Source organism: Eptatretus burgeri, chromosome 1 (genome assembly GCF_056783735.1).
Source record: "Eptatretus burgeri isolate ZD-2024b chromosome 1, Ebu_testis_v1, whole genome shotgun sequence".
Lineage (NCBI taxonomy): Eukaryota > Metazoa > Chordata > Myxini > Myxiniformes > Myxinidae > Eptatretus > Eptatretus burgeri.
Window position 1 is genome coordinate 96,812,461 of NC_140961.1, and position 15,000 is coordinate 96,827,460.

Here is a 15,000-nt window from a genome sequence, read left to right on the forward strand (position 1 = left end):
AGAGAGAGATATGGTATGAGAGAGGGAGAGAGAGATATGGTATGAGAGAGAGAGAGAGGGATGGGATAAGTGAGAGAGAGACTTGACTTTTATGTCGTTTTAGTATAAAAGCATAAAACATTTCACAAGGCAAATTTAAACAAAAGAAATAAATTATTGAAGCACCATTTGCCAGAGGTTCCTGAAAAGCATCAACACATGAGTATCAAGCATCATTTCTTAAATACAGGTGCTCAAGCTGGGTCAGATAAACAATGAAAGTTCAAGGATCAGTAATATCGTTACAACTTCACAAAGAAATGTGAACTTCGTTCTGAACACATTTACACAAGACACCACCATTGCACCATAATTCTTCAAACACAGGAAGACTACCCATGTTTACATGATATGCATGTTCTAGTTTTATACGAGCAGACACCATGCCTTTGAAACAAAAAAGTGCATTTTCATCTTTCCTATTCACCAATCTAGCTTTTCTTGTCTTATAAATTGCAAGCTTAGCAATTCCAAGTAAAAAATTCAAAAGCAAAACTACAGATTTGTTTCCAGTGTTGAAAGCGAGCCCATAAATAAAGATTGGAAAGGAAAAAAACAATTTTAAATTTACAAAAAAAGTGACTCAGATACAGAAACAGAGGTGACAACTTCTTGCATTCAATAAACGCATGATACATATTCTCGATACTCTTCCAAAAGGGGCATGAATTAGACACAGAGGGGTTTAACTTTTGTACTAAAACCTGCGTGGCCAGGGCCTGATGTTGCAGTCTCCAATTTAAGTCTCCCATGCGACCAACAGTCAGAGATCTATAAATCACCTTCCAATTGGGAGTAAGGAACGCTCCTGCAGGTAAAGTCTCTTTTCAATGGTTTCTTAATGGTGCCGTACAGCTCAGTAAACACACTTCTCGACAAATTCCATATATTGTTTTTTGCCCCATGACGTGGGGCACCAGACTCGTCACTGTTTGAAGAGAGCACGTGATGGCGTTTTTGGGCAGCGATTGAAAGTTCAGGAAAGTTTAGGTGAAAATCCACTTCTTCACTTCCTTCATTCCACCCAATATTTAAATGTAAAAAAATAAATTACCATCTTCATGACCTCACCCACGACTCTCATTGAATGCAATCCAATTTTTTTAGAAACCGAGTCAGCAGGCAACCATCGCTTCAAGGAAGGCTCCATAAGATCTCGCGCTTTATTTATTCCAGTATTTGTAAAGTACTCAATGAAGGATCAGCTGGTAGATATTCCAGCAAATAATGAATTTTGGAATAGTGGCTCATGCACAAATTTCCTGGCATCATAGGAGAACTCTAGCCGCTGCATTCCAAGAGCTTGCCAAGCATTCAGAAGACATTGATGAAACACAGGAATCCGAGCTCTATCAACCTGCTTCAGGTCCATGAGAAAGAGTTCCCTGTCATTGTCTAAACCACATATTTGCCGAAGCAAGGTATTGGTGAGAGGACGCCAGGACACTACTTCACCATATAGTAGACGTTTTATTGTCATGAGTCGAAAAGCCATTATCTGACTGGAGATGTGCACTAAGTTTTGGCCACCAGAAATTTGTGGCCTGCACAAGACATCTGGCTTGAGGCAGTGGTGGCCTCCCAAGAAAAAAAATCAATGAGACCCTTCTGAATGCTTGTGATCACAGCTTGAGGATGCTGAAGTGCGATGACCTTGTGCCATATGGTTGGAAGTATCAGGTTATTTATGAATGTTACCCATGCCTTAAGTGACAAGAACTGGAGCATTCCTTTCCACCTTGATAGTTTCTGCTTAATATTATCTTGGAACCCATCGCAATTCTTTTGCATATAGCTCGTAGTTCCCAAATGGATTACTAAGTATTTAAACCCATCCGTTTTCCATAACATTCCTCCTGGAAGAGTTGGAAGAAGTGCACATGAAGAGTGTGATGAGAGTGTATTTGGGTATAGCCAAAGAGCTACACTCTTGTTCCAATTTACTCTAGCTAATGAGGCAAGTTCAAATTTGGCAAGACAACAGGATAGCTCACTGACATATTTTGGGTTTTTGACCACAACACACAGGTCATCTGCATAAGATGAAGTGACAATGTTAGGAATGTTTGACAAGGATAACGCAAATAAGGAAGTGCGAAGGAGAGCCAGTCGGGGTTCAGGGGCAATTCACCCTGATCTAAGCTTTCAAGCAAGGTCTCCATGAGAGCAGGACCCAGAATATTCGAAAAAGCTTTGTAAAATTCAGCAGGAAGTCCGTCAAGTCCGGGGGCTTTGCCGTCCTCAACCAGTTTTGATGCTGCAGTGAGCTCCTCAAAAGAAATGTCACATTCGAGTTGCTGTTGCTGTTCTTGATAAAGGGATGGGAAAAGGTCAATCACCTCATTTATAATCGTTTTGTCCACAGTTCTCGGTGTAAACAGATTTGAGTAGAAATCTTGCATCGAGTGTTTAATGTCACTTTGGCAAATCAGAACACTGTCAGAAGAGTGTAAACTGTGAATCTGCCGAGAGGTATTGACAGCTTTCTCTCGGTTAAAGAATTCCTTATTTGGAGTCTCCAGTTGAATTCTGCTCATCCGAAGGTGAACCATTGCTCCAGCCACACGCTCACTTGAGTAGTTCAGCCAGTAGGGTCTTTTTTTCCACCATCTGCTGATAGTGATCACTTCCACTGGATGTTCCAGCTTCTTGCTCATATTTAAGTACATCTGCTTTGAGAGCACTTATCAACCGAGAAGCATTAATGGTACGTGAGCAATATTGTTGAAAGAAAATCCGAATTTGGGATTTTGTACAGTCCCACCACTGTCTGGTATTAGGAAAAGAACACTTTTGTTTTTCTAACTTTTTCTTTACCAGTCTGGAGGCGTTTTCAAACTGTACATCTTGTAATAGTTTGACATTGAAAGTCCAGTATACACTATTACAGCAATGAAAGGGGAACATACATTCCGTTATAATCATATGGTGATCAGAAAAGCCAGATGGACTTATGCATGTTCTCTGAACCAGATTCACCATTCCCTAATTTACATACAATCTGTCCAGTCGGCCCATGGTTATCTGGTTAATTGAACAGCACACCCATGTATATTGACGGGTGTTTGGATTTTGCAGATGCCAAACATCCCTCAATTTAAATTTTTGTACAAGTTTTGCCAAATACCTTGAACTAGGTGGATGGGGCTCAGGAGTATTCCTGTCCAGTTGGGGGGTGAGTGTGCAGTTATAATCTCCCCCCATACAAATTAAATTAGTCAAGTCAACAATGTTTAAAAAAAACCTGATAACTTTGGAAGGAATAGAATCCTTTCAGCACTGTCGCTGGGGCAATATACATTAATAATACAATTTCTTTGATTACTGCAAATAAATTCCACAGCAATTAATAAGCCTTTACAAACCACCCTACAAGATATCTCCGAGGGTTGGATTCTGGGGTGCGCGACAATTGCCACATGTGCCTTAGCATCCTCAAAGGTACTGGAGGAAAAAGGTAACCTTTAAAAATCCTGCGCCACTCGTCCTCACAAGGTTGGTTGGTGTGTGTCTCTTGTAACATTAAAATATCAATTTTTTCTTTCTCAAACAACTGCAACACCTCGAGGCGACACACATAGCTGCAGCCTCCATTTATGTTGAGGGATGCTACCTTCATTTACTTTTTTTTTTAAACTACTACTATTACTACTCTTGGAGTTCTCTTCTAGCCTTAGTGGCACACTTCCTCAACCGCTGGAATTGAGGTTCTGAGATCCTGACTTGTTGAGGTTCGTGAATCATATTTTTCGCAGTTTTTAGAAAGGCGTGGAGATTCGGGAAAAAATTCCGAATTCTCACATGCCTTTTCCTGAAGGTTTCATTTACGAATTTAATAATTTCATCTTCTGTAGCCATGGTGTCTCCATCATCATCCTCTTGGGAACAACACCCACTAATTGACAGGGTTGAAGAGGTATCATCGAAGTCAGCCTCATCATCTCTGTCATTCTCTTCCTGATCCAAACTTATTTCTAAGGCATAAATCTCCATAGAATTTGAACCATCGATCTTTTCATTCCCATTTAGCTGCCCACTATCACATGCAGCCTCCTTCTTGCCATCCCTTCCATTTTGTTCCACAAAGGTAGGATTACAGATTTCCTCCGAGGGGCTTTCCGGCTTATCTGCCTTGTCATCATAATGACACACCTCTGCGCACACCTCAATGACAAATTCCTGAGAGGCACGAGTATTCTCAATGTCTACATCACACTCGTACAACTCAGGCAATTCAGCGAGTGGTGCAAATGAATTAGTCAGAGTTATTATCGATTCCGGTTCAATTTTCAGTTCTGAAGAGGGATTCTCTATGCGAGATGCATCTTGCAAGCTCGGCACATCTGACACGAGTATCTTACTTTGTGTTGTCTTTGTCTCATTGATGAAAGGACATGAACGTTGTTGTCCTTTTTTATGAGACACTGTCACGAACCCCTCCATGTCATCATCAGTACAGTCCTTTATGGTGGAGGTTGAGGGACCAACCACTTCTGGTGCATTATAAGTTAGAAAGGAGGAGCCTACTGTTTGCTGCTCACCAATATTTGGTGGGGAGGGTTCTACCATTTCACACCCCCCAGTAAGTGGGGGGAGGAGTCTGTTGCTTCCCGCTCACAAACAGGTGGTGAAGAGGATGCTACCCTTTTACCCACCCCATGACGTGGGGAAGGGGGATCTACAATCTCCTGTCCTTGATTTTCTGGTGATCTCATCAAAATGGGACAGGAGTTCTTCACATGACCGTATGCTCCACAATGATAACATGCCATGACATCCGTGGAGGCATACATTTTATACACATGGCCGTTAATTTTTGCATGTAAAACTACGTTAAACTTTTGCTCATTGTCAGGCAATATCATGTACAGTACCCTTTTAAAAGTCATCACGTGTTTAAATTCTCCACTTCCTGAGTGTATCGGCACCATCGTGATTTTTGATACGATCGTACCGAACTTGCTCAATTGAGTACACAAGTCATCATTTCGAATGAAAGGCGGAGCGTTAGACACATTCACCTTAACCGCAGGTGTCTCTAATGGGGAAACAAGGAGAAACAGGTCGGGGTGTATGACAAGGCCTTGCTCCACAACAGAGGTTACCATGTGCACCTCGGAAACAAACACAACGACCTTCTTGTTCATTCGAGAGGCTGCACGGATGTTATGTAAACCAATGATTTTACCGAATACCAGTAACACGTCCTCAATCTTTACCTCCCTCGGGGGATCGCACACGAGGCCATGCTTACGAGTAAGTGACTCGTACACGCTATGATTCAAACGAACGTTTGCCATAGCTAAAAATAATTTTAACAAAAAGAGAGAGTTTAAATCAACAAAAGAAACCTAGCCCAAGTGGCGCTAGCAAGTGGAGGGAAAATAAAAACAATATGGAGGAAGTCCAAGAATAGTTTAAGGCAGCCAAAAAGCGTTGGCTAAAACTAGCAAACACGTCAGATGGAACACAGGCCTCAAATCCGGGAGGTTCTGAAAAGCATCGGAACATCACCTACCGTGTGCAATTTCTTTCTCTCTCTCGTCTCAATTTGTTAGGGTTAGGGAAACGTCTCAAAACATGGGGAAAAAAGGTACACAAGGATCGTAGCGAGTATGAGGGCGAAAAAGGAGAGGAAAAAATACACCAAAGCAGAGCAACTCAGAACTCAACACAAGCAGCCACCATGACACCATACCCAAAAAAAAAACGAGAGAGAGAGACAGAGAGACAGAGAGACAGAGAGAGACAGAGAGAGACAGAGAGAGAGAGAGAGAGACAGAGAGAGAGAAAGAGAGAGAGAGAAAGAGAGAGAGAGAGAGAGAGAGAGAGAGAGAGAGAGAGAGAGAGAGAGAGAGAGAGAGAGAGAGAGAGAGAGAGAGACTCCTTTTATTATATACAAATAAATACAAAAAAAGGCAAAGGAGAAAACCAAAAACATGTTTCAAAGAGAAATCAACAACATCATAGAAACACCAAAAAGGCAATTCAAACTAAGAAAATTTCAAGGACACAAGGAAAGGAAAACCACGTAAATTTCTAATACATTTTCATTTACGTTACACATCTTGCCAACACACCAAGTTTCAACAAAGGTATTAATATTTTCATTATTTCTGTGATAATTAAATTCTAGTTTCAAACGAGTTGAAACCAGGGATTGGAAATGCAAAATCACATTAAATTGCTCAAAAGGTTTGCCTTTCATTTTGGCTTTTCTCAACAGGTAGGTCGCTAATTTTGCCTCCGATAGGACATAGTTCAAAAACATTAACAACTTTTCATTAACTGAATTGACTCTGAGGCCAAAAATAAAAAAAACGGAGTGAAAAGGGGACATTTACCCAATGAAATATATTGCTCAATAATTGAAAGAGGGGGCACAATCATACACAATCAATATATCCATGGAACAAATATTCAGTGATCCAACAAAAAGGACAAAGCACTGATACAGCAACATCAATTCGGTTGACAAAAGTGTTTATTGGCAGTGACCAGTGAGCAAGTCTCCATTGCAAGTCACCTGACCTGTTTGTTATTGGTGTGAAATACATTGATTCCCATGCAGGTTCAGAAGGGGTGGCATATGGCAAAAGCGTTTTCCATCTCAGTACTCCTGCTGCAGAGGTATATATATATATATATATATATATATATATATATATATATATATATATATATATATATATATATATATATATATATATATATATATATATATATATATATATATATATACATATATACATACATATATATATATATATATGTACATATACATACATACATATACATATACATACATATTGTTACGGATTCGCGCCCGCCGGCGTGCTGACGGCCACGTAACTCGAATCGCGGCACGTCGCCCACCGGACGGACAATCCAGTCGTGACCCTCTCGGACTAACGCCGGGAACCAGTCACGGGTGGACCTTTCGGTCTCACCGCGATCGAGCCAATCAGCCCCCGCGTGGGATAGGGTTGCTCGCCAAATTCGACCTACCTAAGTACCCACACGGAGGGTAGACCGGGCGATCGCACCTCGCCGCAGGTCGACTTCGGACACGGGCCACTTAAGCGACCCGTTCCGTACTATCGGGATAACCGAGCGGTGTTATCGTCGGCCTCGACGGTTCGATTAATTATCGGGCGTATTCAGCCCACTACCAACCCTTTACGTGAAGCAAGATGAGGATTCAATGAAGGAAATGACGAAGCGAAGCGGGAAACAGTTCAACACAAAGCACATTTATTCGCGACGAACGGAAAGCACACATATTCAATTCCACCAAAAGCACATAGAAAAGAAGAGAAACACAATGCAATTTTACACAAAAAGCAAATGCGACAATGCAGATCTAATACCGATTACGCGAGCACACGGCAACACTTATACAATTCTACTTCACAGACGGCGCCGACAACACACATTCCCAAAAACAAAAGAAAAGAGAACCCTCAAAGATGAGGCGGGCCTGAGGCCGAGACCGGGTCGGGCCTACCCGTCTGGTGATGAGACGCGGAGCGGCGATGGTGCCTCAACTCCGCGGGCCTCGCGGGCAGAGTCTGGTAGGGGGTGGGAAAGGGGCCCCCTTGGTCGCACTATCTCAGCGCGGGGGGAAACAGGAGGGGGTTGCTGATGCTCGGGGTATAGAGGATTTCCACTCTGCCTCGAGTCCCGCGACGAGCGTCTCCACCTCGGCCAGGTCGCGCCGTCGGCCTCCCTGGTGTGCAGCTCCCTGCACGACGCGAGCACCCCCTCGTCTGCCCTCGCCGCCTCTCCACAGCTCCGTCCCCTCCGTTCCGACTCCAACGCACACGACGACGACCAACTTCTTGCTTCTTCTTCCCACCTCCACCGCCCGCGAAGTCTTAACTCTTATTTTCTTGACTGACGAACGCGGTCGCTTATATCAGCCCCGTGGCTTCGCTCTCTCATCTTTGACCCCCTCCCTTCGACCTTTCACCTCGCTCCCCATTGGCCCGAGAAAAAGTGGGCATGAATGCTTTTTGATCCATAAATTTGCATATATCGATCGCCCTCCAACGCCCTGGGGGCGGGGCCAAATCGCCCCTCGCTCACCGATTGGACGGAACAAAAGTGGGCGTGTGTCGTTTTTGATCCGTTTTTGAAGTGGAAAATCCGTGGTTTTGTACACGCTGTTCGGCGCGCGCCCTGCACGAGTCCAACACCAGTACCCACAAGCGGCGCAAGAACGGTGGCGATGCGACGGTTGCGAGGTGTGACGTGAAGCGGCGCCGCGGTGGGTGGTTGATGTTGTGGTTGGTGGTGGTAACAATGGCGGTTGGTCCAAAATAAAGATAGTAAAAGAAAAACGGCTATCCTGAAGAGTCGCAGCACGCATAAATGACATGTATTCCCACTAGACAACGGGTTTGGGCCTAACTACACATATACTTACCGAGATATCTCACCTAAGGGACCTGAATGGTGGTTTGCGAATTTGGTAACCACAACAATATATATATATATATATATATATACATATATATATACATATATATATATATATATATACATATATATATATATACATACATATATATATATATATATATATATATATATATATATATATATATATATATATATATATATATATATATATATATATATATATGTATATATATATATATATATATATATATATATATACATATATATATATATATATATATATATATATATATATATATATATATATATATATATATATATATATATATATATATATATACATACATATATACATATATATATATATACATACATATATATATATACATACATATATATATATACATACATATATATATATACATATATACATACATGCAAATGCAAAAATGCAAAATGCAAAAAGAAATGCAAAATGAAGAAAAGAAGAAATGCAAAAAAAAAAAAGTTTTCTCTAACATTTTTTTTTGGGGGGGGGGACCAAGTCCAAAATCTAATGGCATGATCCTTGGACCATACCAAACCCCCCCCCCCCTCCCACCAAGTTTCGTTAAAATCCGTCGAGGAGTTTTTCCATAATACTGTTCACAAACAAACAAACAAACAAACAAACAAACAGAAAGGGGTGAAAACAGTAACCTCCGATCTTCGATGGCGGAGGTTAACAACGGTGTATGTTCACGTCAAACACACCACAGAATGATACATATATATGCAAAAAGTAAGTGCAAGTACTTTACACTTTTACAAAACAGATGACATCACAAAAAGAAGCTCAAAACCTGATCAGTGTACCACTGATCACCAACAGTGTCCAAGCTCAAAAGGTAAGCTTGCTCCATTTTTACTCATTCCGAAATCATACCTTCAAAGCAGAAAAGCACATTTACATTTTTTCGCTTCAATTTTGCTTTCAGGTCAGGTATGGGAGCATTCGCCAGAGCAGAGCGTCGCTGCGTCCACTTTCCGCAGGTACTCCAGGGGCCTCCGTCTGGCCATCCCCCCCCGGCAGATGCCAGGCCCAACCCCATCTCCTTGAGATGCCAATCAACCTGCTGCAACTACGAGGCACGTGGTTGGCCCATTGTCCCCTTCCACTCATGAGACTCCCTCGCTGAGAAAATCTGGTGAGCAGGATCAGCATCAGGAAAACGAGCCACATGTCCATACAGCCGCAGCTGACGCTCACGGACTATGCAGGTACCAAATCTCATTTGGGTCTCTCTCAGCAACCGCTCGTTGGACACAAAGTCCGACGAGCGATAGCCAAGGATTCTCCAAAGAGACCTGGTACCAAAGGAATTGAGTCTCCATCTCAGATCCTTGGTCAGAGTCCAAGTCTCGCATCCATAGAGCAAGACTGGAAGCACCAAGGACCTGAAGACTCAGACTTTCGTCCTCCCGCACAGGTACCGGCAGGGCCACACCCCATTATCCAGTGAATCCATGACTCCCCAGGCCCGACCCAGACGTCTATTGACTTCTGACTCACAGCCAGCAGAGACATGAATATCACTGCCAAGGTAAGTGAATCTCTCCACAACCTCAACATCCTCACCACAAACAGGCACAGACAGGACAGCAGCATCCAAGATGTCACTGAAAGCCTGGACCTTAGTTTTGACCCAGGAAACCCATAATCCCAGCGGCTCCGACTCCTCATTCAGCACCTCGAGGGACCCAAAAGGATTTCTAAAGTCTCCGCAAAGATGACTATCATCTGCAAAATCAAGGTCAGAGATATTGACATTCCCAAACGATGCACCGCAGCTTGATCTCTCCGACATCCTCCCTATGGTACCATGGTATGGGATGGTACCATTCTCCTGGATTTAAAGTGCAACTTCAGAATTGCTACAACAATTCGGTGGTCAGTATTGAGGAACTGAGCACTCCAGTAGACCCTGCAGTTCTGGATCATCCTCCAGTAACCATCAACAAGGACATGGTCAATCTCCTTTGCCACACCGCCAGCGTTGGAATACCAAGTCCAGCGATGAGCTTGTGGGCGCTGAAAACATGAACCGGCCACCCTAAGTCCATGACTTCTTGCAAAGTCAAGGAACTTAGTGCTATTCTGGTTCATAGTTCCTGACCCATGGGGACCAACACACGTCTCATAACCATCCCTATCAGTTCCAGTCGATGCATTGAAATCCCCCAAAACGAGAAGTGTATCTCGTCTGGGGCACTGATCAACCACAGACTCGAGCGTCGCGTAGAATGCATCCTTCACAGTGAGATCACTCGCCTCAGTCGGAGCATAAACAGAGACCAGGGAAATGACACCAAAGGAGTGACGAATCCTTAGTCTCATAATACGCTCGTTGACCGGTGTTACCTCAATTATCATTGGAGTCAGCTTATTGGACACAGCTACAGCAACTCCTTGGGAATAGTAACCATCAGAGCGACTGATGGTGTAACCACCCACCATGAACTCGCCGCAATCCGGTCTCCCAACCTCAGAGAGTGCTGCAATACCGATGTCCAAACGCTTGAGCTCAGGTGATAACAGAGACAGGTCATTATCCTCTCTTAGGGATAGGACATTCCAAGCACCCACCCGAAGGGACCGCCTCAGGTTAACCCAAGGAGACCGCCGTCTGGTGGACGACACCTCAGCACCACTCCGACACACTCTCCCGCAATCTGACCCGGGAATGTTACCCCATGGTTTCCCTCTTATCATCAGAGATTGGGGGTCCCAGAGGCTTTGCCCCAATCCCGTCATCCGGTGAGCTGTCCAGCGAAGGGAAGCTATACAGGAGGTACTCCCACGGAGTGGGTTTTCAGATTTCCTTGCGTTTTTGTGTTTTGCGGAATGAAGTGTTTTACAGTGGCCGGAGTGCAAATCCTGCCACCAACCTCCTAATAAGAAGTAACCCAACTGCAGGAGGACATCCGCAGACACAGTTGGGCACTAGATATGGATGGCCGTTGGCTCACAAGGAGCTCCTCCGCCCTTTGACAGGTTTTGTTTTTAATCCTGCTGGGTGTCCATGTCCAAACACCCTCCTCACCAGAAAACCTTGTGGGGGAGACGGTTTAGTCGCCGCCAACCCGACCATGGAACAGATTAGTGCAGGTTTACATGATACCTGTAGCAAGTCACAAATCTAATCTGGCCTGACTGACCTGATTTTGCTTTCCTGGTTCAACAAATTGCCAGTTTCGCAATACCCAACAGAAAAGACAAAAACGAGAGTGCTGGTTTACTCTGAGAATTCCCCTCAATTCCATAAATAAAGACTGGAAAGGAAAAAACAAAATTAAATTCATAAAACAGCTGTTCAAGGAAGAGAAAGAGGGTTACCAATCTCTAACATTCAATAAAAGCGTGGGCCACATTTAAAATTAAATTACAAAAAGGACAAAAAATCAGAACAGAAGAGTTAAACTTATGGAGTAATGTCTGTGACCAGGGCTTGATGTGCTGGTGTCCAATTCAGGTCTACTGTTCATCCAAGAGTTGGAAAACTATACATTTTGTTCCACACTGGAGTTAAAAAGGCTCCAGCAGGTAAGGTCTCATTCCACCGATTTTTCAACAGTTTTGTAAAACCAGGTATACATGCTTCCAGACATATGTTGTAGATAGCCGTTTTCCCCATGACGTGAAACACACCAATTTCCTCCAAGTTTGAGGAGAACACACCCTCTTGTTTTTTTGAGACAATTTGAAGTTCAGGGAAATAGAGACGCGAGTCTACCACTTCATCCACCCCAGTCCACCCGATGTTTAGTCTATGAAAGGTTTGAATTACTGCTTTCAAGACATTTTCCACAATTCGAGCAGAACGAACACCAATTTTTGAGGAAAGTGAGCTTACAGGAAGCCAGGCATTCAAGGATGGCTGCAACAGGTCTTGCACTCTGTTTATTCCAACACTGGTGAAACAATGCATAAACGACCTGGAGGTTGAAATTCCAGAGAATAAAAGATTCCGAACTAATGGCTCATGTACAAACTTTTGGGCATCGCATGATACCTCTAAACGTTGCACTCCGAGGACTTGCCAAGCATTCAAAAGGCTCTGATGAAAACTGGGGAGCTGAGACATGTCAACGTGTTTCAGGTCGATGAGGAAAAGTTCACGGTCGTATTTCAGACCTTCTGCTTTCTGCAGCCAGGCGTTTGTGAGAGGTTGCCAAGGAACACACTCACTGTACAGTAAGCGCTTTATCGTGGAAAGCCGAAACGCCATAATCCGACTTGGGATATGCATCAGGTTTTGACCACCCGCATTTCAGGGTCTGCAGACCACATCTGGGCCCAGTCAATGGTGGCCACCCCAGAAAAAAAATCAGTCATAACCCTCTGAATGCCCATGACCAAGTATCTCAGAGGTTTGAGTGGGATAACTTTATGTCAAATCAAATAAATGGAACCACCAGGATGTTTATGATTGATACCCGTGTCTTAAGCGAGAGAAGTTGGTAAATCTTCTCCACCTTGACAGTTTCAATTTTTTTTTTGCAGGAAGTTCTCCCATTTTTTTGTTCATACGCTTCAATTCCGAGAAATAAGCCTAAATATTTAAACCCCTCACTACTCCACTGTATTCCTCCTGGTAAAACAGGCAGGGACGAGGAAGGCGATCTTTTATTCCAATTTACCCTTGCAGTAGAAGCGAGCTCAAACTGGGTGAATCAACGAGAGACCTCAGAAACATATTTTTGATTTGAGACAGCAACACAAATAACAACAGCAGAAGGTGAAACAACTACTGTACTTTGGAGTTTTTTGAAAGAGAGACTCCGAACACTGAGTTCTGAAGTAAAACTAATAAAGGTTCAACGGATAGATTGTAGAGCATGCCTGATACTGATAGCGCACAGCCCTGACGGATGCCTCGCTGAAAGGGAAAAGGGTGACAAAGACTATTATTAACCTTCAGCAAACAAGATGTATTTTTGTACAATAACTTAACATCAGCAATAAATTTTTCCCCAAACCCTGTTCTCCTTAATACATCAAACAAAAAAGAATGGTTAACACTGTCAAAAGCTTTTTCTTGATCTAAAAGTAATAAACCAAAACCAGGAGATGTATGTAGTTCGACCGAGACTGATCAAGTCTCTCACCAAAAAAAAAATATTATCGTATATGGAACGTTCTGGAACACAGTATGAATGATCAGTGTCAATCAAGAAAGAGATGACTTCCTTCAGACGGGTTCAAAGTGCTTTTGACAAGATTTTATAGTCCGTGTTGAGGAGTAACGCAGGCCGCCAATTTGCGGTCTCATGCAGGTTTCCTTTCTTCGGAAGGAGACACAAAACTGCCCTCTGGCAGCTCAGTGGCAGTTTACCTTGTTCAACACTCTCCTGAAAGACCTCAAGAAGAGTAGGGCTTAGAATGTCCCAGAAAGCCTTATAAAATTCAGCCGGAAGACCGTCTCGTCCAGGGGCTTTCCCATCCTTGCTATCCTTGAGCACAGCAGTAAGTTCTCCAAGAGAAATGCCGGGCTCAAGCAATTGTTGTTGATCTTCAGACAGAGAAGGGAGCAGTTCAAACATCACATTCTTCTTCTTCTCATTCACAGTTCTTATTGCAAAGAGTTTGGAAAAATAGTCTTGTAGTTCATGCTTGATATCACTCTGGGAGATCAACGAATCACCACCAGAAGAGCGCAAAGCATGGATTTGTTGAGATGTCGAGACCGTTTTCTCCAAACTGAAAAACCCTTTGTTTGGTGTCAAGTTGGATTTTTTCGTTCCGCAGTCGGACGAATGCTCCGGCCACCCGCTCTTTCACCATTTCAGCCAGAAGGGTCCTTTTCTTCGACGACTGCTGGACATTCACGCTAGACAATCCAGATTTCTGCTCACAGATAAGTATATCGTTTTTTAAAAGTAGATATCACACCAAAACCATTGTATGTGCTGCAAGAGCAGTATTGTTGGCAAAAACATTTGATTTGGGATTTTGTGCAGTTGTCTTAAGTTCAAGTATGAACCATTTTGTGACACATTTTTCCCATTACATTTTAAAAGCTTCTATAAAATGTGCACTTTGTAAAAGTTTCAAATTAAAAGTCCAATATGCACTTCCACAGACATGATGAGGAAAGCCACACACCATAACAAACATGTGATGATGGAAAAACCATACGGCCTTATATAAGAGTTCTTTACAATGTTCACCATTTCATGATTAACATAAAAATCTGTCTGGGCGAGCCATCGTCAAAACATTTCTTGATGCACAAGCCCATGTATACTCATGGATATTACGGTTTTGTACCCACCACACATCCACCAGTTTAAACTTTTTTGACTAGCTGTGCCAAAGGCCTTGCACTGGGTGGATGAGGCTCACAAGTGTTCCAATCAAGTTGTGGGTTGAGGGTGCAGTTGTAGTCACGCCCCAGACACAACAACATGGTCAAGTCAATGGGGCTTACAAACCCTGCAACTTGTACAGAAAGGCACCTCTTTCAGAGTTTGCACGAGGACAGTAAACATTTGTCA

General features: G+C 43.0%; 1 protein-coding gene across 2 annotated transcripts in view; it reads right to left on the bottom strand.

The window, feature by feature from the left end:
• LOC147035007 (uncharacterized) overlaps positions 1-15,000 on the bottom strand; it is a 35,026-nt gene that overhangs the window by 18,817 nt on the left and 1,209 nt on the right. The window lies entirely within an intron of this gene.